Source organism: Nerophis ophidion, linkage group LG08 (assembly GCF_033978795.1).
Source record: "Nerophis ophidion isolate RoL-2023_Sa linkage group LG08, RoL_Noph_v1.0, whole genome shotgun sequence".
Taxonomy (NCBI): Eukaryota; Metazoa; Chordata; class Actinopteri; order Syngnathiformes; family Syngnathidae; genus Nerophis; species Nerophis ophidion.
The window spans coordinates 55,956,862-55,978,264 of NC_084618.1; positions in this window are offsets into that span (position 1 = coordinate 55,956,862).

The following is a 21,403-nucleotide window of genomic DNA, read 5'->3' on the forward strand; positions in this document are numbered from 1 at the left end:
GTTTAGTGATATTTTTATTCAACATTTAACAATGAGCTGATTATAATGACTGTTGTTCAGTTGTTATATAAACCTACTCAGTGGCCTATAAAAAATGGGACCAATTACCTCCCTGCTTGGCACTCAGCATCAAGGGTTGGAATTGGGGGTTGAATCACCAAAAATTAGTCCTGGGCGCGGCCAGCGCTGCTGCTCACTGCTCCTCTAACCTCCCAGGGGGTCATCAAGGGTGATGGGTCAAATGGAGAGAATGATTTCACCACACCTAGTGTGTCTGTGACAATAATTGGTACTTTAACTTTAACTTGAATCATTAACATGTTCCAGAGACATATGCAAATATTACAGATATAACGTCATTAAAAAGGTTATTGTGCATTAAAAGGGAGCCTTGAAACCAGGGGGGTCAAACGTACGGCCCGCGGGATGAGTTTGCTAAGTATAAAAATGAGCCAAAATTTACAAATGAAAGAAACTGCTGTTCTAAATGTATCCCCTAGATGTCGCAATAGCAATTATTTGTATATAAATTGGCCCTAGTGTGTGAATGTGAGTGTGAATGTTGTCTGTCTATCTGTGTTGGCCCTGCGATGAAGTGGCGACTTGTCCAGGGTGTACCCCGCCTTCCGCCCGATTGTAGCTGAGATAGGCGCCAGCGCCCCCCGCGACCCCGAAAGGGAATAAGCGGTAGAAAATGGATGGATGGATAGATGATGCTACATATGTACAAAAATATAAACCACATGATGTTAATGCACAAGTCGAAGAAAATGAGCAAACTACATAAATAACATCCTGTAATTTGAAGCCGCTGTTCCTTCACATCGAGAGGAGCCAGACGAGGTGGTTCGGGCATCTGGCCAGGATGCCACCCGAACGCCTCCCTAGGGAGGTGTTTCGGGCGCGTCCGACCGGTAAGAGGCCACGGGGAAGACCCAGGACACGTTGGGAAGACTATGTCTCCCGGCTGGCCTGGGAACGCCTCGGGATCCCCCGGGAAGAGCTAGATGAAGTGGCTGGGGAGAGGGAAGTCTGGGTTTCCCTGCTTAGGCTGTTGCCCCCGCGACCCGACCTCGGATAAGCGGAAGATGATGGATGGATGGATGGATTATTTTTAATCTTGATAAATTGAAAAGTAACACTAATGAGTTGACTGATGAACATTATCACATAATTTATTCAGATATTTTAAATAACAACAAATAAAGATCCAATATTATTAACCGCAACGTGTATGTGTAAAAAAACAACAACAACAACGAAGTTATGTTTTGTACATTTTCAGAATGTGCTTGTTCTATTTTTAAACAAAGAAAAAAATTTGAAGTTATTTTTAAGTTATCATGCCGTGATTTTACCAGTCCGGCCCACTTGGGAGTAGCTTTTTCACCATGCGGCCCCTGATCTAAAATGAGTTTGACACCCCTGCTTTAAATCCACCCTCTCCAATCCCCCAAACAGCTCTTTAAGTCACAGTGCACGTATGATGTCATTACTTTGGTAGTCTGAAGCCCGTCTGGTTCTCTTTAGTCTACTTGGCTTCGAGTTGTACAGCAAAGTAGACCATAGCAATGAGAGATGGCAGACAAATACATATTGCACAATCATATCCAAGTGTGACACACGTGTCCAATAATGATGTTTTATTTCATTGTTATTAGTATAGTAAAGAATGGAAAACAACACCATCTTATAGTTGCAACAATTTGTTACATGGTGTCAAAGTGTTATAGAATCTTATAAATATCACTGCAATTATCTTTGCATTCATTACAGCCAGGCTTCATACTTGCTGGTTTTTGGCCATCATTATTTTTGGTAATACCACCAAAAATAGAAGTTGTGTCGTTTCCCATGCAGGGAAAAAAACCCCCACAAGGGATTGTCTTCAACTGGACACTTGTTGGTGTCCATTGTCACTCACAGGATGCCGGATTTGGATCTCATTGCGACATCCTGTGATTTTACTCAAACGCTTTCATTATGTTTCTTTTTGTCCACGGACACTGTGCACTTATGCAACCACACAGGACATGCAGTATGTGTGTGTGTGTGCATGTGTATGAGCGGAGATGACATGACATCAGACATGCAGTGTGTTCCTCTAACAAAAGGTTTTGAGTGGCTTTTTTGAACCGCTGACATCACTTGTTTTTTATGGGAGGACATGTCTGCTGTTTTGTCCATTGTTTCTCCAATGAGCATCACTTTGGGGGAAAAACAAAAACAAGTTCCGGGCTCATGCACTCACTAGAGCAGAGTTGTCAAACTCATTTTAGCACAGGGGCCGCATGGAGGAAAATCTATTCCAAAGCGGGCCGGACTTGTAAAACCGAGGCATATAAATACAAAAATAAAGACAACTTCAAAATTGTTTTCTTTGTCTTACTTTGGCTAACAATAGAACAGGCACATTCTGAAAATGTACATATTCCAAATAATCCTGTTGGCAAAACACCTACCGTATTTTTCGGATTATAAATCGCTCCGGAGTATACGTTTCACCGGCCGAAAATGCATAATAAAGAAAGAAAAAAACCTAAACGTCGCACTGGAGAATAAGTCGCATTTTTGGGGTAAATTTATTTGATAAAATCCAACACCAAGAATAGACATTTGAAGGGCAATTTAAAATAAATAAAGAATAGTGAACAACAGGCTGAATAAGTACGTTATATGACGCATCTGTCACTCTTAATCGATAAATCCCACGAAATGTCAGCAAAGTTCACATGGAGTATCCATCCATCCATTTTCTACTGCTTATTCCCTTTTGGGGTCGCGGGGGGCGCTGGCGCCTATCTCAGCTACAATCGGGCGGAAGGCGGTGTACACCCTGGACAAGTCGCCACCTCATCACAGGTCACATGGAGTAAAAAAATCCAATTAAAAAGACAATCAAATTCTAAAATGTAAAAACATGCAATCAAAAATACAATCAAATTTTAAAATGTAAAAACATGCAATTTAGAATCCACAGCAATAAAAAAAACTATAAAACTTGCATGGCAATAAAACATAAAACAATAAAATCCTCTTCTTGTGTCCCATCACATATTGGTGGAAGTAGCGTCCGTTGCTACACTGTGCCTTTTGTAATCAATGCATCCAGGAAATAAATTGTTTTAATTCTTAAAATGAAAAAAATACTGTAAATATAAAATTTCCTTGTTACTATTAGGGATGTATACCATGTCCATTTTTTGGTGCCGGTTCCTAATTGGGTCGGTCCAGGAAGACCGGTACAATTCTAGACTATTGATGCTGCTCAGTAGGGGTGTGGGAAAAAATTGATTCGAATTTGAATCGCGATTCTAACATTGTGCGATTCAGAATCGATTCTCATTTAGAATTTTTTTATTTTTATTTAATTTTTTTTTTAATCAATCCAACAAAACAATACGCAGCAATACCATAACATCCATCCATCTTCCTCCGCTTATCCGAGGTCGGGTCGCGGGGGCAGCAGCCTAAGCAGGACTTCCCTCTCCCCAGCCACTTCGTCCAGCTCTTCCCAGGGGATCCCGAGGCGTTCCCAAGCCAGCCGGGAGACATAGTCTTCCCAACGTGTCCTGGGTCTTCTCCGTGGCCTCCTACCGGTTGGACGTACCCTAAAAACCTCCCTAGGAAGGCGTTCAGGTGGCATCCTGACCAGATGCCCGAACCACCTCATCTGGCTCCTCTCGAAGAGCAGCAGCTTTACTTTGAGCTCCTCCCGGATGACAGAGCTTCTCACCCTATCTCTAAGGGAGAGCCCCACCACCCGGCGGAAGAAACTAATTTCAGCCGCTTGTACCCGTGATCTTGTCCTTTCGGTCATGACCCAAAGCTCATGACTATAGGTGAGGATGGGAACGTAGATCGACCGGTAAATTGAGAGCTTTGCCTTTCTGCTCAGCTCCTTCTTCACCACAATGGATCGATACAACGTCCGCATTACTGAAGACGCCGCACCAATCCGCCTGTCGATCTCACGGTCCACTCTTCCCTCACTCGTGAACAAGACTCCTAGGTACTTGAACTCCTCCACTTGGGGAAAGGTCTCCTCCCCAACCCGGAGGCGGCACTCCACCCTTTTCCGGGCGAGAACCTTGGACTCCGACTTGGAGTTAAAGAGAGGGACCACCACCCCGTTCTGCCAATTCAGAGGTACCGCCCCCGATCTCCACGCGATGCTGCGGAGTCTTGTCAACTAAGACAGCCCCACAGCATCCAGAGCCTTAAGGAACTCCGGGCGGATCTCATCCACCCCCGGGGCCTTGCCATCGAGGAGCTTTTTAACTACCTCAGCATCCTCAGCCCCAGAAATAGGAGAGTCCACCACAGATTCCCCAGGCACTGCTTCCTCATAGGAAGACGTGTGGTGGGATTGAGGAGGTCTTCAAAGTATTCCTTCCACCGATCCACAACATCCGCAGTCGTGGTCAGCAGAACACCATCCGCACCATACACGGTGTTGATAGTGCACTGCTTCCCCTTCCTGAGGCGGCAGATGGTGGTCCAGAATTGCTTCGAAGCCGTCCGGAAGTTGTTTTCCATGGCTTCCCCGAACTCCTCCCATGTCCGAATTTTTGCCTCCTCGACCGCTACAGCTGTACACCGCTTGGCCCGTTAGTACCCGTCCACTGCCTCCGGAGTCCTATGAGCCAAAAGAACCCAATAGGATTCCTTCTTCAGCTTGACGGCATCCCTCACTGCTGGTGTCCACCAACGGCATACTTGCCAACCTTGAGACCTCTGATTTTGAGAGGTGGGGGGGCACGGTCGGGGGTGGGGCGGAGGCGTGGTTGGGGGCATGGTTGAAGGCGTGGTTGGGGCGGGGGCATGGTTAAGAGGGGTGGCGTATAATTTACCAACTCGAGTATTTCATATATATATATATATATATATATATATATATATACATATATATATATATATATATACATATATATATATATATATATATATATATATATATACATATATATATACATATATATATATATATATATATATATATATATATATATATATATATATATATATATATATATATACATATATATATATATATGTGTATGGAATACTTGACTTTAGGTGAATTCTAGCTATATATATTTATTTTATTATATATATAAATACAATAAATAGTTGAATTTCAGACAGCACCTATCAAATACACAGTAATAAAAACACAGTTGTTCTACTAATTGTACTGTGTTTGCTGGTTACTAAAAAAACAACAACACTTACCTTTCACTATTTGAGTAACCTTTGCTCTGCCATTTGCGTATTGGCGTCCGATCTCCGAATCTGATTTGTTGTAGACATCTGCAAATGAGAACGGAATGTTGCTTCCAGCTATCAGCAAAGCCATCTTTGTCTCAGCATAAGATACACCATCGGGTCTCCATTTTGCGAGGTGGGCCATAATACTGGGTTGTGAACGATGCTGCGCTGCGGATACTTTGTGCTTTGCTGACTGACCGTTCATGGCTGAGTATATCTGTTCACCGTGTTCAATGGAGAAGTCTGTTCTACAAAATTTACAGGCAACATACCCCTTCCCCTTCAAACTCTCCTGGATAAACTGAAATTCTTGTTTCCAATCGCTCTGGAACTTGCAAGCGTATTTCTTCATTTTCCTCGTCGACGGTGTAATATATTGGGTTGGAGTCAATAACCAGGCGACGTGATGAAGTTACGTCTCTTTACTGTGGGCTTCAGAAGAAACTCCCTTATGCATGTTCCTTGACTGCACTTAAATGTAGAATATATTTACATTCTACTCTATGTACAGTAGATGGCAGTATTGTCCTGTTTAAGAGGGTCACAACATTGAGTCAGCTTCTCATGGAGCTGGAGTGGGTGTGGCTTCCAGCTCAGTCTGAATTTCGGGAGATTTTCAGGAGAAAATTGGTCTCTGGAGGTTTTCGGGAGAGGTGCTGAATTTTGGGAGTCTCCCAGAAAATCCGGGAGGGTTGGCAAGTATGACCAACGGGTTCTGGGATTACCACCACGACAGGCACCAACAACCTTGCGGCCATAGCTCCAATCAGCTGCCTTGACAATAGAGGTGCCGAACATGGTCCACTCTGACTCAATGTCCGGCACCTCCCTCATGACATGTTCAAAGTTCTTCCGGAGGTGGGAATTGAAACTCTCTCTGACAGGAGACTCTGCCAGACGTTACCAGCAGACCCTCAAAATGCGTTTGGGCCTGCCAGGTCTGTCTGGCATCCTCCCCCACCATCACAGCCAACTCACCACCAGGTGGTGATCGGTAGAAAGCTCCGCCCCTCACCCAAATTTATATTATTGCAATCAGTTGATAAAACATTGTCCTTTACAATTATAAAAGCTTTTTACAAAAATCTACTACTCTGATTGCATGTCAGCAGATGGGTAGATCCTGCTGAAATCCTATGTATTGAATGAATAGAGAATCATTTTAAATCAGGAAAACATCGTTTTTGAATCGAAAATCATATTCAATTGAAAAAAAAAACCCAATTTTTTTAATCGAATCTTGACCCCAAAAATCGATATGGAATCGAATCGTGGGACACCCAAAGATTCATAGACCTACTGCTCAGTATTTTTTTTCATCCAGCTAACTGTCCTAATTATGTAACCTGTGACATTCAGTTCAAGTGCCACTGCTACGCACAGATAGATAATAATCCGCTTGAAGTAATCACAAATAAAGAAGCAACACCCCACAAAAGTTTGTAACACAACAATATTTCTTCCTAGTCAACAAAGTTACGCATGCTAATAGACGTGAGAATGTTCGTGTTTTAAAGAGCAGGCTTAAGACCCACTTTTTTGATTTGGCTTTTACCTGATATTAATTATTTTATTGAGGTAATTTGTATTTTACTTTTTTATCCTTTAGCTTATGCAATATTTTATTTAGTTTTATTTATTTACTGTGTATTCATTTCCATTTTTTCTATTAATCTTCACATGTCTTACTTGTATTTTATTATTTATCTCTACTCAAAGTTCTTAACATTTTACAAGTTTTATTATTTAATATTTTCCAACGTTCCTCAGATGAGCCATCTGCCTCAGAGGTTATCGGCCGTGCTTGTGGGGGCGCTTTTGTGTCAGCGTTTTGGTGCCCAGGGTCTGATGACCTCCTGGTGCAGGTGGCTCCTGTTATAGTGTTTACTCACATGGCCCCTCCGTACTCAGCCATGCAATCATTTGTCCATTTAGTTGCATATGTGTGTATGTTGGGTGTGTGTGTTTGTGTTTGGTATCTGTATTCGTGCATGTGTGTGATAATGGGGGATGTGGGTCACCGAGGTATTGTTTTTAACTCTGTAAAGTACTTTGCGTTTCTTTTTTTTAATGTATGAAATGAACTTTATAAATAGAGTTTTGATTGATTGATTGATTGGATAAGAGGTAGTGTCTGTTTGAAGTGAACGCCACGTAACTCACGATCGGCTTCATCAACCCGAACCGTTCAGGAAAATGAACACAACTAAAAAGCAATGTCAAAAAAAAGCATCAGCAACAATAACATTACCTGGCTTTTGCTTAGTTTAGGAAGAGACTAACAGTGTCCTCCCATCTCGCTAAAGCACATTTATCACCATGTTGCAACAAGGACATAGCAAAGGCTTTTACTTTTCGGAGAAATGGTGAAATTAATTCCACATGGCCATGCAATGTGCAATTTAAAGTACACACAAGTACATCACTCAATGGATGGCTGCAACAGCTTTAGATACAAGTGGGATATATTTTAAATGTGTGTTACTGATATGCTAAATTTCCACATTCCAAATATGTCCTTTTTATATATTTCCTGACCACATTCGGGTTGATTCCAACCAGCGCCGTTTTTAACCCAGTTGGAGTCAGCTATTTGAGATCTGCTACACATGGGACTAATTTTCCTGTCAGGGGTGCTATAGAAATTATAGCATAAGATGAAGACAGTGCAGAGAGATGGTGCTGCAACAACTGTAAAATGCAATATTCTGGTAATTGGCGTAATTTCTGCAATGAGGTGGGTGACTTGTCCAGGGTTTACTCCGCCTTCCACCCAATTCAGCTGAGATAGGCTCCAGGGACCCCCACGACCCCGAAAGGGACGAGCAGTAGAAAATGGATGGATGGATGGAGTCTCTTTATTGTTGCCCATTCGAGGTATGACAGTATGTTTTTACAATGAGAACGCGACAAGAATGTGAGTTTTTTGCAAAACACGTACACTGCTCTATTGCCTATTTTACACCATAGTACCTTGCGTTACAAAGACAATTAAATAAATAAATAAATAAATGGGTTGTACTTGTATAGCGCTTTTCTACCTTCAAGGTACTCAAAGCGCTTTGACACTACTTCCACATTTACCCATTCACACACACATTCACACACTGATGGAGGGAGCTGCCATGCAAGGCGCCAACCAGCACCCATCAGGAGCAAGGGTGAAGTGTCTTGCTCAGGACACAACGGACGTGACGAGGTTGGTACTAGGTGGGATTTGAACCAGGGACCCTCGGGTTGCGCACGGCCTCTCTCCCACTGCGCCACGCCGACCATAGCTCCCTAAGCAAAATTGCTGAGGGAATAAGTCAAATATTAAACTTAAAGGCCTACTGAAACCCACTACTACCCACCACGCAGTCTGATAGTTTATATATCAATGATGAAATATTAACATTGCAACACATGCCAATACGACCTTTTTAGTTTACTAAATTACAATTTTAAATTTCCTGGGAGTTTCGTCTTCGAAACGTCGTGTAATGATGACGTGTATGCAAGACGTCACGGGTTTTTAGCAAGTATGAGCGCTGCACACACACACAGCTAAATGTCGTCTGCTTTAACGGCATAATTATAAATAAATAAATGGGTTGTACTTGTATAGCGCTTTTCTACCTTCAAGGTACTCAAAGCGCTTTGACACTACTTCCACATTTACCCATTCATACACACATTCACACACTGATGGAGGGAGCTGCCATGCAAGGCGCTAACCAGCACCCATCAGGAGCAAGGGTGAAGTGTCTTGCTCAGGACACAACGGACGTGACGAGGTTGGTACTAGGTGGGATTTGAACCAGGGACGCTCGGGTTGCGCACGGCCACTCTTCCACTGCGCCACGCCGTCCCCTAATTATACAGTTTTTTGGACATCTGTGTTGCTGGATCTTTTGCAATTTGTTTAATTAATATTGGATGAATCACAGTAGAAAGATGGAGTTGGGAAGCTTTAGCCTTTAGACACACAAACACCTTGTTTAAAATTCCTGGAGGTGAAACTTTCCTATGGATCAGAACGCGGTCAAGCCAACATGGATCCCGACCACATGTCAACCAGCAGGTTTCCGTGAGAAAATTGTGGTTAAAAAGTCCGTTCTTACCCGAGAAAAGCTGAGCTTGTGCCGTCCATAGCTGCCGTCGACTCCCCTGAGACACTGGCGTCAACACACCAGTGGAGACACACCTCCGAATATCAGGTACTATTTAACTCACTAAAACACTAGCAACACAATAGAAAGATATGGGATTTCCCAGAAATAACCTAGTAAATGTGTCTAAAAACATCGGAATCTGTCCCAATGCAATCGCGTTTTTTTTTTTTCTAGTCCGTCGCTATCAATATCCTTAAACATGAATCTTTCATCCTCGCTTAAATTAATGAGGAAATTGTCGTTTTCTCGGTCCGAATAGCACTTTTTGTTGGAGGCTCCCATTAAAAACAATGTGAATATGTGAGGAGCCATCAACATGTGACTTCATCGTCTGCGACTTCCGGTAGAGGCAGGGCTTTTCTCTTAGCACCGAAAGTTGCAAACTTTATCGTAGATGTTCTCTACTAAATCCTTTCAGCAAAAATATGGCAATATTGCGAAATGATCAAGTATGACACATAGAATGGACCTACTATCCCTGTTTGAATAAAAACATCTAATTTCAGTAGGCCTTTAAAGTATCACTGATGGTCACACACACACACTAGGTGTGGTGAGATTAACCTCTGCATTTGACCCATCCCCTTGGACCACCCCCTGGGAGTTGAGGGGAGCAGTGAGCAGCAGCGGTGGCCGCACTCAGGAATAATTTTGGTGATTTAATCCCCAATTCCAACCCTTGATGCTGAGTGCCAAGCAGGAAGGTAACAGGCCTCGTTTTTATACTCTTTGGTATGAATTTGGCCGGGGTTTGAATACAGGAAATATGCCATTTCTTCCTCTGATTGCAGTTCCTCGCTGCCGGGTGTTAAAATTTAAAGGGCGTTATATGGTACAGCAGGGTTGTGCAAGAAATCCGGTTCAGCTTAAAACTTGGGAGACAAACATTTTTGCAGCAAATTCTGAAAAACTATAGAAGGCTCCTGATGTTTAGAGGAACTTGAATCACTGTTAACACATTAAAATACTGTGTAATTGCGCGATGAAAAGAGACGACTTTTAGCCGCAAGTGGTGCTGGCTAATATGTCCCCTCCAGCCAATAACGTCACAAACACGCGTCATCATTCCGCGACGTTTTCAACAGGAAACTCCGCGGGAAATTTAAAATTGTAATTTAGTAAACTAAAAAGGCCGTATTGGCATGTGTTGCAATGTTTATATTTCATCATTGATATATAAGCTATCAGACTGCGTGGTCGGTAGTAGTGGGTTTCAGTAGGCCTTTAAGAGGTTAAAACCTGGTGCACCCTATGGTCCGCGAATGCAGATGCAGACATCAGTCATTTGTTCAACTTCTTTAGTTATACAAGAAGTGTTCCTCAGGGTTCCATTATAATTCCTCTCTTTTTCATCATTTGGTCTATTAAAATGGTGGCCTGTGAGTTGTAAACTTGAGAGACTCACATTTTTGCAGCAGATTCTTGACATCACCAGAGGGCTGTCATAGAGATGATCTCAAAAACAGCAGACTTCTCCTGTGACTCCTGCAATGCAGTGTATGTACATTTTTGAGGCATTTGCAAAATGAAGAAAAATGAATTTTATTGTGTTAAACCAGACATCAAATGTACTTTTTTGTGAAAAGCATGCACAACTGGAACTGGAATGGGAACACTGTTGAATTTAAAGGTCAGCGCAGGGCAGCAAAAAGGAAAACGGAGAAGCAGACCATGAGGCCTGAATTTCACCAATATGTTTCTTGTTAGAGGGTTTCCTTTAAGGGCATTGTGGTTTTGGAAGAAACTTCACATTGCACGGTTTTAAAGACATTTGGAATAAAAGCAAGTTTCCACCCACTATTAAAAGACAACTTTTATTCATTGTATCCTTAGTTGGAACAATACACATTCACCATAGCTCTAAAATAAACTCCATAATACAATGTGATAAAATGAACTCATGTCAATTACAATTCCCTTCTTTGTCATTCTGTGGTTTTGGTGAGTTGACAAAGTAAGAGGACAGACTTAACTCTTTTGAATTCAATGAACAACAGTTTGATTAACATTAAAATAGTAAAATCACATTATAGTGGGTGCTACACATTTCGTAAATTCAATCATTTAGATACAACCTACTCGTTAAGGACATGCAAAAACAACCGAAAAGGCAGAAATAGTTCATGTAATTGAGGCAAAATAGAGTTTTACTATTTTACATTGCACAGGCAAGTATAATGTCAGCTACGGAAAATCAAGCACACTATCATTTTGCTTGACCCTCTGGGGAGTACATAATGTAATACAATAGTCGTTAAGTGCCATCGGGATGGAAAAGTCATCAGGGAGTTAGGAGTGTATGAAAACATTTTTAAATAATATGTTTTTGTAGCTTTTTTTTTTCTTTTGCTCAAATCGCTCAGTTTGCTTCAGTCCTAAATAAAATTTGGGTATATGTGTCGGATGCTAATTTAAACTAATTATGTCTGGGTTTTTTTTTTGTTCGAAAATGTTGCTAAAAATATGTTACCATCCATACACTGTATACTATGTGTCAAAGGGCTGGTTTACTAAAAAAATATGAATCGAAAAATTATTTCCCAGCATATCGTTGACATCTGAAATAATTTAAAATAAACCCTTTTTTTTAAAAAACATTGTTTTTATTGAGACAAAGATTATTTATGTATTTAATATTTCTTTGCTTACTATGGTATATTATTTATTTGTTCACTTTTCTGTTACAGAGAACAACGAGATTGGATAAAATTGCTATGGTATGAAAAGGGGTAGGATTAAATAAGCTCTGCTTCTTCCTACTCCTTTTCGGACGTGCTGTAATGAAATAACTGGAATTGTGTGATGCATTACATTGTATGGTAAAAACAAAAAACCTCTCAGGGTAAACAATTATTCCAATCGAATTAACACAACCAAAGTTTTGGTGATAAAATAAAGCAAAAATGTATCTATAAGGATTAAAAAAAGTCCACAATGTACTCTAAAGGTATGTATTATAAATTAAAAATGTACTTATATTCATGTTTTTTATGAATGGGCAATTTTTCAACACTTTTCCTCCATTTCTTAACTGAAGCAATCTGTTACAAAGTCAAAACGCTCTTTGTTAATGTTTGTAAAATACTCCCATGCTAATGTTAGAATGTTAACATGCTGACATTAGCATGGTAGCATTTTACAAATATTAATGCTAATGTTAGAATGTTAACATGCTGAGATTAGCATGGTAGAATTTCTAGCTAATTACTTAAGACTTGATTGATGCTAACTGGTAGCATGCAAGCATTAGCTTTATTCACAAGTTTTGCAGGTAAAAACCCCAGTGTTACATACTTTTTTATTTGACCCGTGTTGATATTCACATGCTAACATTAGCATGCCAGCTTTTGAGCAAATTTTGCCGGTAAACATCTCAAAGACGTATTTTGGTAAACCGATGCATGCTAACATTAGCATGCTAGCATTTTGAGCTCATTTAGCAGATGCGCCTAAGAGTCACATTTTTTTACAACTTGACGCTTATCTGGCTAGCATGTCGATGAGATGGCGCCTTGTCCAGGGTGTATCCCGCCTTCCGCCCGAATGTGCTGAGATAGGTTCCAGCACCCCCCATGACCCCAAAAGGGACAAGCAGTAGAAAATGGATGGATTTTGTGAGAGTTTCAGTTTGGCTTTTTGGCACTAAAAAAAAACAGGGTACTGCTCTATTTTATTTTATTCTGCAAAATGTGTGCATTTTCCTCATATTCAGAAAGCAAATTCATTCAAAAGTATTTCGCCCTTCATTTTTACAGCCCAAACGTTCTGTAATTTTAGGTAAAAACATAAATTTTGACATGGTTTTAGAAAATAAAAAATAAAAAATCCATCTTAGCAAAATAACGTTTTAATAAAAATTTTGAAACAGAATCTGTACAAATTATATGAAATGTGGACATCACACTATTACAGCAGATAGTATCAGATTCAGGTATGTAAAACTGATGTGTGAAGCAAACTAAAACCTGCTACCCAAGAATGTACTACAATTCTTCTCAACAAAAAAAGGAGAAATATAACCTTAGAGGAAAATCTAATTTAAAACATTTCTATGCACGTACAACACTTAACACCTTTAGCATATCCGTATGTGGAATCAAATTAATGAAAGAATTAAAGGCCTACTGAAACCCACTACTACCCACCACGCAGTCTGATAGTTTATATATCAATGATGAAATATTAACATTGCAACACATGCCAATACGGCCTTTTTAGTTCACTAAATTGCAATTTTAAATTTCCCGGGAGTTTTTTCCTGAAAACGTCGCGTAATGATGACGTGTACGCGTGACGTCACGGGCTGTTATGAATATGAGCGCTGCACACACACACAGCTAAAAGTCGTCTGCTTTAACCGCATAATTACACAGTATTTTGGACATCTGTGTTGCTGAATCTTTTGCAATTTGTTCAATTAATATTGGAGTAGTCAAAGTAGAAAGATGGAGTTGGGAAGCTTTAGCCATTAGCCACACAAACACACGGTGATTCCTTGTTTAAAATTCATGGAGGTGAAACTTTACTATGGATTAGAGCAGACATGGATCCCAACCGAATGTCAACCAGCAGGTTTCGGTGAGAAAATTGTGGTTAAAAAGTTGCTTCTTACCCGATATCAGCTGAGCTTGTGCCGCCCATACAGCTGCCGTCGACTTCCTTGAGACACTGCGCGTCAACACCCGGCCATGGACGTACACGTCTGACTATCAGGTACTGTTAAACTCACTAAAACACTAGCAACACAATAGAAAGATAAGGGATTTCCAAGAATTATCCTAGTAAATGTCTCTAAAAACATATGAATCTGTCCCAATGCAATCGCGTTTTTTTTTTCAATCGCGTTTTTTTTTTTTTTCTAGTCCGTCGCTATCAATAACCTCAAACACGAATCTTTCATCCTCGCTCAAATTAATGGGAAAATCGTCGTTTTCTCGGTCCGAATAGCACTTTTTGTTGGAAGCTCCCATTAAAATCAATGTGAATATGTGAGGAACCATCAATATGTGACGTCATCGTCTGCGACTTCCGGTAGAGGCAGGGCTTTTTCTCTTAGCACCGAAAGTTGCAAACTTTTTCGTGGATGTTCTCTACTAAATCCTTTCAGCAAAAATAGGGCAATATCGCGAAATGATCAAGTATGACACATAGAATGGACCTGCTATACCTGTTTAAATAAGAAAATCTAATTTCAGTAGGCAAAAAAATCAAACAAAGCTCCAATATGATTCCGTTTAAGAGATTGTTCAAACTACAAGTGTTCACAAAGTACACAGAACAAGAATTATGATGAACATCTTGAACCTTTTTTTTCTTATTAAGACAAATATTATTTATGTATTTAATATTTGTTTGCTTACCATGGTATATTATTAGTTTATTATTAATTTGTTCACGGTTCTGGTACAGGGAACAAGGAAATCGGATAAAATTGCTATGGTATGGAAAAAGGGGTAAGATTAAATAAGCTCTGCTTCTTCCTACTCCTTTTCAGACGTGCTGTAATGAAACAACTGGAAATGTGTGATGCATTACATTGTATTCGCATGCATGTTCCAAATAAACTGAAACTGATTAGTTGACAGATTACCCCCAAATCATAAAGTTTGCCTTTGGGATAGGAGCTTGGTGCTAACGTCGAGAGTAAAAGTCTCGTATTTCCATTTTATGAATGTTTTTTTTCTAGTTCAGTTTCAAATACATACTGCAATTTGACATGCAGTATTTTCCCTTCAGCATAGTGTTACCACCACACACGCAGCTGCACGCTCGCAGTGATGCATGTGTCACTGATAAATTAGCTTTTAAATTGACGTTGGCGCGTTGGGGGGGGGGGTTTGTCGCCGCTCTAATATCAATTTTCTTGAGTTGTGGTGACTAAATTGCAGACTGCCATGCAAAGAACAGACGGAGCACAGATGTCGTGAGGCGAGATAAGGCTGGGAACACTCAGGAAGCTATAACATACTGGATGGACTTAAGTCACATCCATGCAATATTTATTGCCTTTCTCAAACCGCTCGCTTGACAGTAAACTCAGAAATGGTCATTACAGGCACGACACAAATTGTTAAGCTGAATGCCTTTCAGAATAAAAATTCTGGTTTTCATGCTGGAGTGACTTTTTGTAATTTTTACTCTTTGTGGTCACCTACTTTCCAAAGTGTTGTAAGAATTATGTCCCCCTTTCTTACGGTTGTTAGCACATATTGACATAACTCCGCATCACATAACACACATATTAGCTTTTTGCATTGTCTGCTAATGATAGCAATTATGCAAAGTTTGGCTACAAATGTTAGTTATAGTCAGCCCTGCAATGAGGTGGCGACCCCAAAGGGAATAAGCCGTAGAAAATGGATGGATGGATGGATGTTAGTTATCATTGGCTGTATATACACCCCAAAAAGTCAGTGTTCAAAAACAAGAAAAAAAAAAATACAAAAAATATGGGTGTTTTATTTGAACCAAGCCAAATTATCTGCCAATTGAACAAAAAAATTCGGCTTGTCAAGACTTTCCAAAACAAGAAAAATTAGCTAACCTCAATGAACCCCAAAATACCTTAAAATAAGTATATTCTCATATTGGTTTGGTAGAAAAAAAAGATACCTTTTTGCGCAATATGTTGAAAAATATTAAATGTTAGTGCCATTATCTTGACATAATGTTATGCGCACAGCATCATGATTTTTTTTTCATGCTTGAAGTAAGAAATTATTACTTTGAAAAAAAGTGCTTTTGTACTTGTGAGTGTTGATGACACAGCTTTGCATCAGTTGATATTCTAGTTTCAAGCATGTTTCACTCAATATAGGTCATACAATCTCAGCAACAAGCTGTAATATCTTACTGGGATCATTTCGGACCAAAACCCTAAAACAAGTAAAACACTCTAACATAACATCTGCTGAGTGAGAAGTAATTATCTTATCAGACAGAAAATAATCAAATATCACCCTTATTTGAGATATTTAATCTTACTTAGATTTCAGTTTTTGTAGTGTACTATGGAAGGGATTCAGCTACTAGTTAAAGGCCTACTGAAATGAGATTTTCTTATTCAAACAGGAATAGCAGGTCCATTCTATGTGTCATACTTGATCATTTCGCGATATTGGCATATTTTTGCTGAAAGGATTTAGTAGAGAACATCCACGATAAAGTTCGCAACTTTTGGTCGCTAATAGAAAAGCCCTGCCTCTACCGGAAGTATGTGTGCGTTACGTCACGAGTTGCAGGGCTCCACACATATTCAAATTGTTTATAATGGGAGCCACCAGCAGTAAGAGCTACGGACTGAGAAAATGACAATTTCCCCATTAATTTGAGTGAGGATGAAAGATTCGTGTTTGAGGATATTGATAGCGAAGGACTAGAAAAAAAAAAAAAAGGCGATTGCATTGGGATGGATTCAGATGTTTTTAAACACATTTACTAGAATAATTCTGGGCAATCCCTTATCTTTCTGTTGTGTTGCTGGTGTTTTAGTGAGTTTAATAGTACCTGATAGTCAGAAGGAGTGTGTCCACGGGTGTCTTGAGGCCAGTGTCTGAGGGAAGTCGACGGCAGCTGTATGGACGGCGCAAGCTCAGCTGATCTCCGGTAAGAGGCGACGTTTTACCACAATTTTCTCACCGAAAACTGCTGGTTGACATGTGGTCGGGATCCATGTTCGCTTGACCGCTCTGATCCATAGTAAAGTTTCACCTCCGGGAATTTTAAACAAGGAATCACCGTGTGTTTGTGTGGCTATAGGCTAAAGTTTCCCAACTCCATCTTTCTACTTTGACTTCTCCATTATTAATTGAACAAATTGCAAAAGATTCAGCAACACAGATGTCCACAATACTGTGTAATTATGCGGTTAAAGCAGACGACTTTTAGCCGCGAGTCGTGCGGCCCTAATATTTCCTTACAGGCCGTGACGTCACGCGCATGCGTCATAATTCCGCAACGTTTTTAACAATAAACTCCTCGGGAAATTTAAAATTGAAATTTAGTAAACTAAACCGTCCGTATTGGCATGTGTTGCAATGTTAATATTTCATCATTGATATATAAACTATCAGACTGCGTGGTGGGTAGTAGTGGGTTTCAGTAGGCCTTTAAGTGGAAAAACAAGTTGCCTCTATATTGAAGCTATTATCATATATACTGTACCTGATTCATGACACCAAGCGACTTCCAAAGTGTGCGATTAAATGGATATGATCAAAATAATATCAATCTCACTGAGGTTCTCAAGCCATTTTGAGAGATAATGAAGAAGCCAGTCACGTGATCATGTGACGTCGCTTTTGGAACCAAAGATCCCTTCCCCATCAACAACAATGCTAATCAAGCAGACTTTGTGAGAACCAACAACGATTACTTTGGGAAAAATTATGAACTAGGGCCTTATGTATATATTTTGACACAAAGAGGATGTGCAATAAGCTTTAGAAGCCGATTAATGGATGCAGTTTCCTTGTGACACTATAGCATCCGCTGCATTGCTAGGTAGTAAACATACAAACTAACAATAACAACCCAAAATAAAACAAACACTTACTGTAATATTTCCACTCTGGGATGCTGACTGACGGGATGCTCACATAGTTTCGTTTGGATAAAGAATTAATCACAATTCTCATGAAGGGTTAAAAAAAAGTCCCTTTGGGGTCTATTTGACCATCTCGGGGGATGTCAAAGTCGAGCAGCCTATCAGACCATGGCCACATGTGTCTACTACCAGGTGAGAGGTGCATGAATCATAATCTAGAATGTACTTTTAGCAAGTTTGAGACGAAGCAGAAGCAGCCGTCAGCTCAGTGTGTCAACAATAGCAGTGAAAGCTAGCATTAGCTTACTACTATCAACACACCGCTAAAATAGTCCATCTGCTTTGGCGTCTATAATAACAAAATCACTTATATTTGGTAAATGTTCAGGTCACGACATATAAATGGAATATCTTTGGCAGTTTCTGGATGTTTTTATAGAGAGTAGAATGTGCGCAACAGAGGATGATCTGTTGACATAGTTGTTAGCTATTTATTTATGATTTCGAATGCTTAAGAAAAGCCAAACATGTGTTCATAACTTATATAAGGATTGTGAATGATAAACACCACATCTTCATTCATTTTTGCGTCTTTCCAGTATGACTAATCTAATAACATGGGCAGGGTGCAGAAATGTTACTACCGTGAGGTCGGTCTCAGAAAATAGCCAAATGTATTCAGAGTGCAATATTCAAAATGGCTGACTGATTTTGTGGCATTTTGTGATGTTTAAACAGTGTTTTCACATACTTTGCGGATTGCAAATACAATTGGATATGGTTTATTGGATATGGTTTAATGGATACAATGAAACACAAATAATCATATTAAAGGCCTACTGAAACCCACTACTACCGACCACGCAGTCTGATAGTTTATATATCAATGATGAAATATTAACATTGCAACACATGCCAATACGGCCTTTTTAGTTTACTAAATTGCAAATTGAAATTTCCCGCGGAGTTTCCTGCTGAAACCGTCGCGGAATGATGACGCTTATGTTGACGCGTGCTTGTGACGTTATTGGTTGGAGCGGACATTTTAGCCCAGCACCACTCACGGCTAAAAATCGTCTGCTTTAATCGCATAATTACACAGTATTCTGGACATGCTGAATCTTTTGCAATTTGTTCAATTAATAATGGAGACTATAAAGAAGAAAGATGTTGGTGGAAAGCGGTGGATTTCAGCTGCCTTTAGCAACCAAAACACAGCCGGTGTTTCTTTGTTTGTTGTGAAGCTTTAATATGAAACAGAGCGGTCAAGCGAACATGTTTCTCTACCACATGTCAACCAGCAAGTTTTTGGATAACAGAATTGTGATATTAAGTGGGCTCTTACCGGAGACTTGAGCGGAGTTTGCGTCCTCCTACAGCAGCTTTCAAAAAGGCAGCTGTGACTTTCTTGGCTCCTCCATGGATTCCATAAGAGACACTGGCGGTCACCACACCCCTCCGACTTTCAGGTATGACTTTATAATCTCACTAAAACACTATTAACACAATAAGCAGATAAGGGATTTTCCAGAATTATCCTAGTAAATGTGTCTAATAACATCTGAATCGCTCCCACTGCCGTCGCCTTTTTTTTTCCTTCTAGTGCTTCACTCTAACTTTCCTCATCCACAAATATTTCATCCTCGCTCAATTTAATGGGGAAATCATCGCTTTCTCGTTCCAAATCGCTCTTGCTGCTGGTGGCTATGTGAGTAAACAATGTGAGGATGTGAGGAGCCCTACAACCCGTGACGTCATGCGCACATCGTCTGCTACTTCCGGTACAGGCAAGGCTTTTTTATTAGTGACCAAAAGTTGCTTACTTTATTGTCGATGTTCTCTACTAAATCATTTCAGCAAAAATATGGCAATATCGCGAAATGATCAAGTATGACACATAGAATGGACCTGCTATCCCCGTTTAAATAAGAAAATCTCATTTCAGTAGGCATTTAAGTCAACTTGTTTTTCCACTTTACTGGTACTTTAGGATATTTAACACTCTACTGCCATCTGGTGGCTTAAGTGCACCCTCTCCCCAATTCGTCACATTTCATGTGTCAGGTAAACCATGACAAATGGGGCCAAATTAATCCCCTTCCTATTGTACATATAATTACATGTTTTAGTTGTGTCTCTTGGACTGATTTTGTGTATGTGTGGCAAGACAGTGGCGAGTGTCAAGCCTGAACGCCAGACTAATTTAAAAAAAATAAATAAATATGTTCTGTTAAACAATAGCTTTTTTTTCTAATCACATTTAAGTTTGTATCAAATGTTTACTCTAAATTTAACATTGAGATATAATATTTAGATTCAACATCCAGATACACTTAAACTTAAATCTTAAATGGAAATATATATGTAAAATATATATCAAAGTTAAACCTAGACCTAAATTGTAATTATATATACAGTGGGGCAAAAAAGTATTTAGTCAGCCACCGATTGTGCAAGTTCTCCCACTTAAAATGATGACAGAGGTCTGTAATTTTCATCATAGGTACACTTCACCTGTGAGAGACAGAATGTGAAAAATAAATCCAGGAATTCACAATGTAGGAATTTTAAAGAATTTATTTGTAAATTATGGTGGAAAATAAGTTTTTGGTCAACCATTGAAAGCTCTCACTGATGGAAGGAGGTTTTGGCTCAAAATCTCACGATACATGGCCCCATTCATTCTTTCCTTAACAAGGATCAATCGTCCTGTCCCCTTAGCAGAAAAACAGCCCCAAAGCATGATGTTTCCACCCCCATGCTTCACAGTAGGTATGGTGTTCTTGGGATGCAACTCAGTATTCTTCTTCCTCCAAACACAACGAGTTTTTCTGCTAAGGGGACAGGACGATTGATCCGTGTTTAGGAAAGAATGAATGGGCCATGTATCGTGATATTTTGAGCCAAAACCTCCTTCCATCAGTGAGAGCTTTGAATGATTGACAACATACTTATTTTCCACCATAATTTACAAATAAATTCTTTAAAATTCCTACAATGTTAATTCCTGGATTGTTTCCCCACATTCTGTCTCTCACAGTTGAAGTGTACCTATGATGAAAATTACAGACCTCTGTCATCATTTTAAGTGGGAGAACTTGCACAATCAGTGGCTGACTAGATACTTTTTTGCTCCACTGTATATAAGTTAAATATAAATCTATATTGAATCTAAAGCTGAATGTTAACTCTAAACCAAAATGTAAAATCTAAACCTAAATCTTAAATTTAAATCAAAATGTAAGTGCTAAATCTCCTTCCAAAGGTAAAGATGAATATTCATGATGTCAATTTTCCATAAACCCAACACCTCTCGCTGAAAAGCCGCGCCCACATTTCAGTCTCTCAGTGCAGAGAGTCTTACACTTTTCTTAGTGTGGAAAAAGGAAACATGACTGATGCTTAATTAAAAATAATGCCGATAAAGCTGCAT